Here is a 13415-nt window from a genome sequence, read left to right on the forward strand (position 1 = left end):
GGCGGGCGGCAGGGGTGGGGGGCGGGGACTACTTTTTGGCGGCGCAGGGATCCTGCTAAGGACGTGGCGTGCCGTGTGCCGCGGCCCCGAGCCTGGGCCTCCGGTCGCCATTGCGGCGGCGGCGCCGTGAGGGAGAGGTGGGAGTGAGGTGTGAGCCGCCGGGCGGAGGTGGGCAGCGCTGCGGAGCCGCCCTGACAGCCACGGCTCCGGGGACGCTTCCAGGCGGGTCACGTCGGGCTGAAGGGAGGCGGGCGGCAGGCAGGGATGCCTGCTAGCTGCAGGGGGATGGCGGTGGGACGCGCTGCTGCCTTCTCTTTTCAAACTGCTCGTTTGCCTGTTTATTTATGTTTTCAATGCTGGCTCAGTGTACAGCATCCGTTTCGTGTCAAAACCGCGCAGGTCTTAGGGATGAACTGCTGAGAGCACCTCCAGAGAGAGCCCTGCTCGCAGACGTGGCAGCGGGCACGTCGGGTCTGGGAACGTGTCAGCCCCCGTTTATTTCTGCACAAATACACATCGCTGTGGCTGTACTCTAAATATACGCTAAAGGTATTCCTAATGGTGTGGTTATAATTTGATCTCCTGAGGTGGAAAAAAAAAAAAAAAAGAACGAAACGAAACGAAAAAGGCATAAGCTGAAGTTCCCGCTGCTGTGTGTCGCAGTCAAGCCCCCGGCTCTCACGCAGCGCAGCCTGAGTTCTGCTGTGTCACTTCTCAGCCCTTCCTTCCCAGCGCTCCCCGGCAGCCGCCTGCCCGAGCTCTTCCATTTTTTTTATTGTTAAGGAGCGTTAGCTGGAGCGATGCAGCCGCTGTCACGCAGCGAGGTTAAGGAGGAATGATGGAGCGTCCGGAGTGCTTTACGCTAGGGCTGCAGCGTGATGTGGGTTGCCACGTCTGCAGGGAGCTGTCTTCTGATGCTCGTCTGGAGATCAGCCCAATACGGTCAGATTCTGAACCTGTGAAGAGTGTCTGATTTACGGGTGCGTATGGCAGAAAAATAGCATTGAGTATTGGAAATACTGTGGTCTTAGAACTGTTTTTGTGAGAGCTTTTGGAAACTGAACATCAAAAAGGAGATGAAAATAAATCCGTGACTCCTGTGTGCTTACTGTTCGATCTGTGTAAGACTGTAGTAGGGAGAGGTAGGAAAAAACATAGAAGAAAGCAAAAACCCAGAGATGAGAAGAAGCCATATTCCTCATCATGCTGCAGCTATTCTTGGAAGAATCGTGGAGAATGTGGGTGAACCAATTACTGCTGAGGAAAAACTTAACGGCAGAAAGGGCTGCCCTGTGGATTTAAGGGCTGAATTTTGCTGTTCAAGACATTGTCTTATTTTTTCAAGACAATTTCCCCGTGATTGGTTTGCGATCTCACTGTGTGTCTCATTTCCCTTCTTATCCCAGAAATTTCTGAATTGTTTGCATATTTCACGCAAAATTAACAAAGGAATCATAGAACCATAGAATCGTTTGGGTTGGAAGGGACCGTTAAAGGCCATCCAGTCCAACTCCCCTGCACTGAATAGGGACACCTACAGCTGCACCAGATGCTCGGAGCCCCCCCAGACTGACCTTGAGCATCTCCAGGGACGGAGCATCCACTTCCTCTCTGGACAACTTGTTCCAGTGCCTCACCACCCTGACTGTAAAAAACTTCCCTATTTCCAATCTACATCTCCCCTCTTTTAGTTTGAAACCATTTCCCCTTGTCCTATCACAGCAGATCCTGCTAATGAGTCTGTCCCCTTCTTTCCTTTAGCCCCCCCATTAGATACTGAAATGCCGCTCTCAGGTCTCCTCGGAGCCTTCTCTCCTCTAGTCTGACCAGCCCCAGCTCTCTCAGCCTGTCCTGGTAGGAGAGGTGTTCCATCCCTTGGATGAGTTTTGTGGCCCTCCTCTGGACAAAGTGGTGGTTTTGCAGACCAGCAGTTCCCATACGCTTGGTAAGGTGGCTGAGTACCTGCAAATGCCTCAGCAGTGGAGCCAAAAGCTGTCACGTGGTCTTCTGTTTTAACATGCACAAAAGAACTAATGTAAGGGAAAGCACTCACAAGTACCAGAACCACAGGAAAAGCTTCAGCCAGGATTTGCACTTTTTAAATCAATAAAACAAACTCGCAGGAAGCTGATCAGCTTTAATTCTGGTCCTTCCAGCACTGGCCAGTTGAGTTTCCTTTAGCTTTACTTTCGAAGGATGTGAGATTTCCGCATGCGTACAGCATTATGAGTGTGCATGCCCAACAGTTCTCTCGGCTGATGTAGCCACTGAACGTTTTAATAAGTTCATACAGCTTCCAGGAAGAGAGACTCACCAGCAAACATTCTGAAGGGAACCTGAAAGGAAGAAAGGTTTTTGTCAGTAGGGTTGGGAGGGGGGTTGTCTTAAGAGCTTGCTTTTAATGGCAAGTGTTAAAACTACATTTTGGAGATTCCGTGGGAAGAACATAGGTTCCCCAAATAACCACTTCATAGTTAGCAAATGCCTGTAGTGAGGTTTTTTTTCTGCATAAGGAGTGGTTAAGACTATTTTTTGTCCTGTATTTCCTTATTCTTTCTAAGCACAAGCCACAGAGCACAGCAGAGCGATCGAGCCAAAGCATTCAGAAGATGCAACTTGAGCTTCCTTTTGTCCTCTCCCAAACCAGAAGTATTAAAAGTTTAAAATACTGATGTTTCCGCTGTCTGGACATTCTTCTTATGATCCTGGCAGTTTTTGAACCTTGGAGGTGAGACATTTCTTCCTGCATCCAAAACCATAGTTTGAATGGACTGCTGGAGTACCACGTGAATTGAAACAGGGAGGAAAGGAAGCTGAGGAATGGAGAAAGGTTACAAAGGAAGAAGGCGTAGAGTCTTCTGTCTTTAACAGAATTGCTAAAAGGCATTAGCAGAAGTAGAAGATGAAAGGGAAATAGTGTTCCCTGTCCATGAATGAACTGATCTTCTAACCCGTGCGGCTTCTGAGGTTGTTCCACAGTGGGCTGAGGCCTCTTGTAGCCCTCTTTGTTAGAGTAGGTTCTGAGAATCTGTAGTTGGTCTATGATCAGGCTCGTGGGCTGTGAGCTGCTGCAGTTTGTTAAGATGTCCTTGCACCGAGGGATGATGAGAACGTTCACTGTGTGGAGGTGCGTGCTGAGAAAATGAAGTCTGGATATTCAGAACAAAATAATTTCTGAAATCACTGGATGCTTTCATATGCCTGTATTACTATGTCCATCTCATCTATGAAGTTTCTAGCATATCAAAAGTACTGCAGATCACATGCTTGACTTTTTTTGTCATATAGTCACAGTTATGTACCTTTTAGGTTTGTTCTCTCTTTTTTTATTTTTTCTTTTTGGAAGACCATCCTGACATTCCCCCAGCTTGGGAATGTCACTTAATACAGTCTAAGATCCGTGTCTGTTACGGGTCTCTAGAAACAGGTCAAATTAGTTTGTGTTGATTCTTCAGGAAATTTGTGAATATATAAAGTGTCTTGAGTGAAACAGAGGAAATGGTATGAGAAAACCTTCTGGCATAATCTAGCCTAGAAACTTGTGCTTTAATGCAAAGATTTATAATTTCCTTCAGTATGAATGTTTCATAAAGCAAAGTGTGTACTTTGTCTCTCTAAGTACATCAAGAAAAGCATGCCTGGAATCAAGGTAATTTCAGATAAATTACACTGCTTGGAGCTTGTTCACTGCTCTGCTGGAAAATATATAGGTGTTACTTGTCAAGTACTGTGTTTCTTTTATATTAAACACAGCTCAGCCTGCTGGATGGTAAGTGGGGGTCTTGGAATTGTATAAGGTGAGATTTATTAGTTTCTTTAGACTGACTTTGATGCTCTGTTCTGTGTGAAGTTCTCAGATTTTCCAAAGACTTCATGCTTTAGTGAAACTGCTGGAAGGCTGTGGAAGCCACGAGTTTTCTACGGCGCTGGAAAATCATGCCATCAGTCTCAAGCTGGACACTTACTAATGTTTCTGAATTCCAATATTAATGTTTTTATTATGGCTGAAATCAGGAAACAGAGCAAGAGTTAAACTTTGTTCTATAACTGATCAACAAAATGCAACAATAAAGCATATGCTAACTGACAGTGCTGTTGATACCTCCCAGCTGAGATGTGGGAATTCAGCTTTGTTTGCTTTATTTCTGTTGTGCTGTCTTCTCTCTACAGGTTTCATAAGCGATCTGCTCTCCATATCTGGACAAAATTACTCTGGAATTTAGTCAGTGTCCCAGAGAATAGGCTATATGAATAAAGACAGTCGGTAACTTCTCTGTGGGAAATGGAAAAAATCATGTTGCAGTTTCTTTGAGAAGTCTAATAACTTCAGAAATTGTAGATTCTGTGTTTGAATGCCTGCCACCAGCTGGCCAAATCATGCTCTCCTGAAACCTTTGCTGAAATTGGAGGCTTACGCTGTGTGGAAGGATGGTGGTGGCTGTTTGGACCTGGTACTCAGTTAAAAATAGCATTTTGAAACCACATACTGCACTATGGGATGGCTTATCTAAGAACTAGTCTAGTGGGTTAGTACTATGTCCATCTTGTTTTGTTTTGTTTTGTTTTGTTTTAAATCCTGACAACTACTAAAAGGCTGCAGAGGAATTAATTTTGGAGCTGATGCCATAATCTGCATTCCTTCTTGGCAAGAAGCCTGTTCTTGGTCTTCTAAAGATTTGTTAAAGCTCTGAAGTGTAAAGCTTGGTATCTTTTGAATAAAATGCTAATTGCATTTTCAAATCTTTTAGGTACATGATGAAAGTATCTGTTCCAGCTTTATGTATTTGTAGATTCTTCTTTTCAGTGACTTGCTGTAGTGAGTTCCACTGACAATGTGTGCTGACTTTTTTATTTTAATGGAAAAAAAAAAGTACACGTACCCTCTTTTTATTGATGGGTGTTCGTGCTTAGTGTTTCAGACTCAACGTTTCTGTGCAGGTAATCTAGATATCTGTTAAGCTGTCCCATTTACAGACAGTAAAGAGGGTCCTGGGTTCATCTAGATACCGTGGTGCACGGTGGGAAAAGCCTGAGTTTAACTGGCTTAACCTTATGTTACATAGACAACCTGGGAGAGCAGGACTTCGGTCAGTTTACAGACGTGGTTTAACTGTTTGTATCTTCCCATACCCTTGCCAAAGTAAGTTCTGGTAACAGCCATCAGATATGTCTTTGAATCAGAACACTGGCACTTCGTATTGTCAGTGAGGATTCTCAGTCTCTGCATTAACAGCCCAGGTGCGTGGCTGAAATGGCAGCTTCTCTTTACAAATAATTTGGCTTTAAGGCTAGTTGTTTCTCACTGAAAAAAAAAAACCACACCAAAAACAACATACTAATTGTTCTGGACTGTGCAGTGAAACGCAGCTTTCACCAAAGTGATACTTCAAGATGTTGAACTTCCTTAAGAAATGTCTTTCACTTCTCCTGCACTGCATGGCGATGGGATGTGTGACTTCTTGGGCACTTTGTTTTCTAGAACAGTCAAAAACACAAGGCATGTTTTGATTTCACTGGTTTCATGCACTTAGTGAACTGCATGGTAAACTTACTGCTGTGTAACCCAAAGAGGTGACCATTTGCTACAAGTTAATAAAGTTTATGTTGTCTCCTGTTTCCCTCCTCCTTTCCTTTCTGACATGGAACAGCACAAAGGGACCATACTGGGAATGACTTGATCCTGGGCAACTGGCTGTAGGCAGCCCTGCTTGAGCAGGGGGCTGGACCAGATGAGCTACAGAGCTCCCTTCCACCCTCAAGCTTTCTGCCATTCTGTGTTTTTTCCCCTTGCAGTTTTTAATACTGCTCACTTGCTTCCTTGATGGAAATATATTTTAACATATACTAGAATGAAAAAATATGATCTACACTGCTGTGTTGTGTGCTTAATCCTGAAAAAGAGAGAATCTCCTCCCCCAGCAGATTACTATTTAATAAGGATTCATATGAATGTAACCAACATTAGGGATAGCAAGGAAGGGTTAATTAGGGAAATATCACTAATAGAATGTGAACAAACCCGGTAACAGTACTGTAACTGTACTACCCACATACTTAAGCAGTGACAGGACCCCTACATGAAGTCACGGTAGGAATAATCTTGAGAGATCTTAAAGATCCTAATTTACCACTTAAGACCTCATTTGAGAAAACAATGTATCAATGTTTGAAAGAAACTGTAAGGAGTGGTGTAATAACAAGTAGCAGCAGCTTGTTTTGCTATATGTCTTAGGCCTTGGACTGTAATATTAAACATGTAATGCTAGAACATGGTGGTACATCCAGCTAAATTTTGTTCTCTGTAGCTTATCCTACCTGGCAAAAAAAACCAAACCAAACCAAACCAAACCAAACCAAAAAAAAAAAAAAAAAAAAAAAAAAAAAAAAAANGCTATATGTCTTAGGCCTTGGACTGTAATATTAAACATGTAATGCTAGAACATGGTGGTACATCCAGCTAAATTTTGTTCTCTGTAGCTTATCCTGTGTAGCAATAAAAACAATGCCTGAAGTTTTCTAGGTAACCTTAAGCCTAATCGTAATGTTAAAAAAAAAAAAAAAAAAAACAAAAAAAAAAAAAACTGGAAAATAGTACTGACTGTATATGACCAAAAGAAGGCTCCTGATGTATTACAAGGATTACAAGAGGTAGGTAGGTTGGTTGGTTGGTTTGCATTTTTTTTTTCCCCCATGGTTTCTGTAGACTAATAAGTAGTATTTTGTAGAAGAACCTGTGTCATGGAGCTGTGCTGAATACTGGAGGCCAGCATGTCTGGACTATGTAGATTCCAAAATAATTTTGCTATTGATGCATCATTTTGTTTCCTACTGTAACTATTGTTTGCCTGATGCAATGATCTGTAGTTCAGGTAGACAGTTTAGGAAGGATGAGCAAAATGCTCCATTCTGAGAATATAAGATGGAGGTGCAAGCCATGCTAACACAATTTTCAATTCTTATTCTGAAATATGTAAGAATTATTTTTTTATGTGGGAAAAATATTATAATACCATTTCACTAGCTTTTCTAGGATTAAAAATGGTTTTCCTAAGTCTCTATTCTGTTAAAGAAAACTAATTGATGTAGTTGTGTCTGGATCTCTTCAGAGATCCCACTAGGGATCCATTCACTGAAGATGCTGCAATACTGCCTAAGGCATCTTTGATAGACAATGTTTCTGCTGTTTTACCACTTCTAATCTATATGTGTCCATGCCCATTCACTCATTCCCTAACTTCACCTTACATTGTGCTATATACTGTATTTTGGTCAAGTAACTGAAGTTAGATTTGGATATTGTCGTGCATTCTTTTAAAGACTGCCCTGATATTTCACCATGTGACTTTACACAGAAGCTTTTGTATCAGCTAACTGGTGTTACTTGCCTTTGCCTCACAATAATCAGTGGAAGCACATCAAGAAAATCCTCTCTGTTTATTTAAATGCTTTGAATTTCGTAGAGCATCTGTATTCCTGTCTGAAAATCTGTAATATGAGCTTCTTATGAATATTGTACCTGGCAGTGCTTGAGCTGAATACATCACAAAAAACATTAACCAACATTAGAAGAGGCACTAAAGAAACCCTCACAGTAGGTATCCAAATGTTAACAAAAATCAATAGCACATCTGACATTAGGGTCACTTGCTATCAGTCACTAGGACTAGGTATGAGTCCACGGCCATTAAAGACCCTGGAAAAAATGCCATCAATGCAATCAAACTTAGAAAATTAGGATTTTTTTTTGTGAGCGCAGCTGTAGAGGATAGCAGTAAGGAATGACTTAGAATGAGAAAATCACTTATCTCAGTGTAAATAATAATAAAAAAAGTTGTACTGAGCTAGTTATAGTTATAAAGTTGTGGGTTTCTTTTCAGACTTGTGCTTGTTGTTTGGCCGCTGAAGAGTGAAACAAAGTTCTAACTACATAGAAAGCAAACACTGTGGTAGTCCACCCTGCTGGCAGAAAGTCAGGAAGTGGGAAGTACTTGGTGAAATGTTGGGTTCAGTAAGACTTTGAAATGAAGTGACATGTGGGTTTTTCTTCCTTTATTTTTCTTGTCTAAATTTGTTTTGTTTTGTTTGTTTCTGTTTTCCTGGTGTGGGAATGGGGGTGGAGGGTGTTGGCTTCTGTCTGTTGACAGGCCTTCTTAAACTGAAATCCTGCAAGCAACAAAAAAAGGTCAGTAAAGTTGGGAAGCAAGACATCAGCTCTATAAAATATTTAACTCCAAAACAGAAGTTCTAAGTACATGTAAGGCAGCAGCAATGAAATACAAGCCCCGTGCAAGAAACTCACTCACTGGGCACTCTGAAATGCATTTCTTGGAGAGGCTACAGTAAACAAGAAGCTAGCAGTCTGTTTACCAGTCAGACTCATAGAATGCTTACGTCCAGATGAAAAACAATGTGTTTTTTGAGATTGTTCTGCTTTTTAAATGAAGCTACGGAATTTAGACTGTGTCTTATAATTTGAGGAGTCTTTCTTACTTAGGAATACTTTTTTATATTAGACTCTTAGAAATTGTTGAGAAATCGTTGTATAGTAGGATCCAAAGTTTGTTCACAAAGCTAATAGTGTTTTGGACCAATGGCAGCAGCTAAAAGTGAATGTCCTAGGACCAAAGTAGAGATAAGAGTTGGAAGAGCTGCTAGCTGGCACAAGCATGTTCCAAACTGAGAGTATTTTTTCCAAATCTAGTCCTAAAACAGCTAGGTTTTATTTTTATATTTTTGCACAGTATCTTATGAAAATGTAGGATTTGATCCTACATTCTGGTAGCATTTTAAAATATTGTTAAATCATGAGTTACTGAACCACAGTTGAGAGATAAATATAGGCAATATAATAGCCTACTTATTTCTTAAGAAAAAACGTTCACCTAGGAACTATGGGATCCCAGGCATCTCTCAAGACATGCAAACAGAAACCTTTATTACAATTACTTAGAGAGAGCCCCTGCATTTTCTTAGTGTTCAATCAAACTGCATCTAATTTGCTTCTGTTTGCCTTGATTTATATTGACCCATGCACAGCAAATCCAAAGAAAACTGAAATACAGAATTAAAATGTTAACAAAAAGCTTGCCAAACGTGGAACCAAAGGAAATGCAGATAATTTATTTTTCTCCTCTGAGTAATAACACTTTAGTTGGTCACTGCCTCTGATTTGAGACTAGGAGAGACCATGGGCAGGAGAGGGTTGAGCCAAAAGGTTTGGCTAAGTACACCTACAGTCAGGACGCTTCTATTTTTTTTTTCCCCCTAAAACTGGAAGGACTGTGTGTCAGCTCCTGCTGAAATAAATGAAGATTGACATACTGTCCAAATAGGGAATAATTTCCTATGCCCTTTTGAGCAGTTCTAAGAAAGAACAGTTCTTTCCTGTTAGCCCACACTCCAAATGCTACACGTATAAATAAAAGACTGGCTGTGTACTCTCTCATCAGTTTTATTTTGAGTATTATCCACTGAGAACATAGGATTTCATAGTTATCTTTCCATATTTGTTCCCCATAAAAAGTCTGGAGGAAATTCAGTAATTCCATAATTGGGAAAGTCCACACTTAATTTTTGACAAATTTATTATGGCTGTTTGAGAGCACTAGCATTCCTCAGTTCTCAGATCTACAGTCTGCTGCACAACTAGGTTATTTCTTTCAGTTAGAAATTTCATTTAATTTTAGGGAGCAGAAATAATTGGACCTTAGGAACCTGAGGCTGAAATGCGGCAGTGTCTGGAGCACCTTGGTTAAAATGATCTGCAGAAAGAAACGTAGCAGTTTCAGTTAGATGCCCAGAGGTTTCCCCCAGTTCTTTCCTTTTTGATAGTCATGCATGTATTTCTTATAGTCTGGACTCACTACTGTTTTAAGGCATGACTTCTGCTCCTCATTGCTCTTTCTATAACATAAAAAGTAGTGTTAATCCCAAGTAACTAAGCACCCATGTATGTAATTGTTAGACTGGGGCTTCAGCCTGTAAACTCTGTGGGTAAGAATCTGTGGATTAATTAACGCGTTATTGATTTTGTGTGATGTATTTTTTTTAATGTCCATATGGCAGACTAACTTGTGTGCTACCTTCTGTACTTTGTTATCCTATCGAATAGCTTATTTCATTTTGACAGGGTCAAGAAATATATGGTAGCATGCAAATGGAACTCAATTCTAAGATCCAATGTTCCTTTGGCTTTCAGGGCTGTTGGCAGTTTGTTATAACTTCGCGTTGTTACAAATGCTATTTTTTGACGGTTAACTTTTTCAATGAAGAACTGAAGAAGGTATGCAAAGCAGGGTAGAAATTAAAAAGGCCTTGAAAAAATCTTGAAGTTTTCAACATAAATTTAATTAAATGTGTAGCATTTGAGACTTTCTTAACCACACTATATTCTTTTACAGTTTTGGTGCTTTGAAGGTGAGGTGACAAGTCCCAAAGAACTAACAGAGACTCACAGTAAAAGTGGAAGAACCGGGTTTGTTCAGACTTAGAAGTGGCAAAGCAGACTGAGGAGCTTTGTGGCAACTTTTCACATATTTGAAGCCTTGCAGAAAGATGGGTGAATTTGTGTCCACAGGAGTTTTTATTAGCTTTAAAGTCTGAATGGCTTAGCTGTATTTTATGAAAAGCTTTCTTATCTTGAGATTGGCTGGGGGTTGGAGCAGATTACCTAGAGGAACCGTTTGGCTGTTGAACGGGAAGGTTTTAAAGGAATTTACTGCAGTATCTCTCAGGAAAGAACCTTGTGGAGAGATGGAAAGAAATGATCTCATGGTCTCTCTCCTCTGCTTACATTTTTATTTTTTAAGTACCATGGGTTTAAATGACATTTCACAAATAGTACATGGAACTAATGTTTTTATTAATGGTAGAGTTTTCAGGGTGTTTGTATGTATCAGCACAGGAACTTGCAGTCATGTTACTGAATGAGTTGGTGTAAGTATGGATTGCTGCCAAAAATGGAGGTCTCAGCTGGGTTTCCTCATTTACCACTGGTGCTGGGTTTTCCTGTCAGGATGGTTTTCAGTTCAAGTGGGTGACAAATGGACACGGTTTAGGTGAAGGCAACTCTGTACTTTGTTTTGGAACAGCTGCCCAAAGTGACTGCGGAACAGCAGGTTAAGGCTCTGCAGCTAGAGGGTGAACTGGGGGCTTTTTCAGGGAAAAAACATGCTGAAAGAGCATAATAGTAACATCGAGCTGAATGTGCCCTCTGATGGATGGTAAGAGGTCATAGTTTGCCGATCACGTTAGCCTTACTTGCAACGTCACATAGTAATTTCTGTCCGATAGGTTTTAGCAAACAAGCAGATTAAGCAGTCTGAGTTTTCAGCTTTAAAAAAAGAAAGAAAGAAAGAAAGGAAAAGAGGTCTCACCCATCTAAAAATGAATCAGAAAGACAGTGTATGTGCGCTACCTCAAGTGGGGCCTTGCTTCCGACTTTGTGCTATTTGCAAAATTTACAAGTAGTGGCAAGGAAATGACTACAGAATTCAAAATATTCACAGTGAAACACTAATATGGTGTCCCTCTGCTCTGTGGTGAAAATATCACATCGTGAGCTGGAATCATATTTTGCGGTGGGGAGAAAGACTAAAGGAGGTAGAAGATAAACAAGAAATCTTGTGTTTGCTGTAATATTTTACATATTTGCAATGTGATGGCAAGATAGGTGTAACCTCAACCCAGCTAAAATGATGCCTTTGACATGGAATTTGTGGGACAGTCTGATTATCTGAGCTAGGTAATCAGAGGCTGGACCAATTTTTTTCACATAAAATGAATGAATGGATGGGGGAATGAATGCAACACAAACTACAGACACTTCTCAGAGATCCAGAAGATATGTGGTTTTTTCCTCCTTACTTAGCGTCCTCTTGCTCCTGCAGCTGTGTATCTGTGTACCTGCTGATCCAGTGTAACATTTTTTTCTAAAGGCTTCAGCATTTCTGCAGTGCATGCCAGCTGCCAGATATCTGCAAGACCTAGAGAGATTCCTGCCGAGCCCTATGGGTGCTGAGATCGTGTGCCCTCTGGCACAGTGGCTTAGAGGAGTACTGAAAGCCTTTGGAGATCCTAGTTTTTTAAAACCTCAATCTTAGTTGTTAGGAGTTGTGTAAATTCAGTGTCAAAGGTAACATCATGATTTTTCTGGGGAAATGTTTAACGGTCAGTTAGTCCTGCACTGCTGAAGCTGTCAGGAACAGAACAACCTGGGACTTTGTAGGCACAGCTGTTGGGGGCTGAATCAGTGTGTAAAGATGCAAACAAACATTTCCATGGGGTTTTTCAAAATACAAAGTTCAGGGAGTATTTGTAGCCTAATTACAACTTCAGGTGCTCTGCTAACCTGTCTTGATTGCAGTCAGTCCAGGGATATCTATTAGAATGAACGACTGTTAATGAAGAGGCTCCCATGGCAGAGCTACTTCATGAGCCAGGCTCTTAGCAGCCCCCCAGGCTCCAGCTGTGAGAGGGGCAGCCAGCACTAGGACAGTCTGCGACCGAATCTGCAGATCCTGCTGCAACGAAGCTGCCACCCACCTCCCCTGCTTGGCTCCCCACGGTGCCTAGTGTGCATTCTTGTGCCTCAAACATCGTGGACAGCAGGAGGCTGGTGGCAGTAGGCTGCTGTGGCACACTCACATTTGGGTCACAAGCACAGGCCTCTAAGCACAGGGCAGGCCCATCCTTCAGCACAGGGGCCAGATGGCCCTAGCCTCGCTTTATTTGCTCCTATTGTGGGAAATAGGTTCTAGCCATGCACAGGATCGTGCAAAACATATTCACGTCTTGGATATGCGATGTGATGCAGAGCACGGAGGTGCTGCATCTAACGAGGCATTACGGCAAGCAGCTGCCAAGGCCAGCCAGGAGATCTGTCTTTAAAGAGATCTGAGTGCTTTCTGTTTACTGCTAGATGGCCAAAGGGGAAGGAACAAAGTAGTTTTCTCCCTGACTGAAGAATCTTTGTAAATCGAATACTTCAGAGTTTAAGACCTGTCAAAGGTTATATTTAAATAGCTTATCCCACTGCTTCCTCTGAGCTGCTCATCAGTTTGATCACATAGCAGCAAGCAGCGACCTGAGAGCTGTCCTAGGAAGAAGCGAAACGGGGGCGAGCAGCCGGCTGAGGGGCCGAGCCACGCGCTCTGAGGGCAAAGCCCCGCGGGGGGTCCCGCGTGGCACCCACACACTTCTGCGAGAGGCGGAGGTTCCTCCCGCCGCTCTCAGTTTGTGAGGGGCTTTCAAGCACTTCGCCCGCGAGGCGCGAACGCGGAGGGGTCGCCAGCCCTGCAGGGCAGAGCCCCCTGAGGGGCGCCGCTTCCCCTCGCTCCGCGGCCGTTGTCGGCGCCGTTGGGCGGCGGGCTCCCGGACGGTGGCGCTGCAGCACCGGCCTTGCGGCGCGGCGGCAC

General features: G+C 42.4%; 2 long non-coding RNA genes across 2 annotated transcripts; both read left to right on the plus strand.

Annotated features, from left to right (window-relative positions):
• On the plus strand, positions 18–1108 carry LOC110397007. Its single transcript, XR_002437457.1, has 2 exons — positions 18–549; positions 784–1108. It is a non-coding gene; the product is annotated as an uncharacterized LOC110397007 (long non-coding RNA).
• On the plus strand, positions 1771–5614 carry LOC110396859. Its single transcript, XR_002437315.1, has 2 exons — positions 1771–2728; positions 3851–5614. It is a non-coding gene; the product is annotated as an uncharacterized LOC110396859 (long non-coding RNA).

The sequence above is a fragment of the Numida meleagris genome, chromosome 3 (genome assembly GCF_002078875.1).
Source record: "Numida meleagris isolate 19003 breed g44 Domestic line chromosome 3, NumMel1.0, whole genome shotgun sequence".
Taxonomy (NCBI): Eukaryota; Metazoa; Chordata; class Aves; order Galliformes; family Numididae; genus Numida; species Numida meleagris.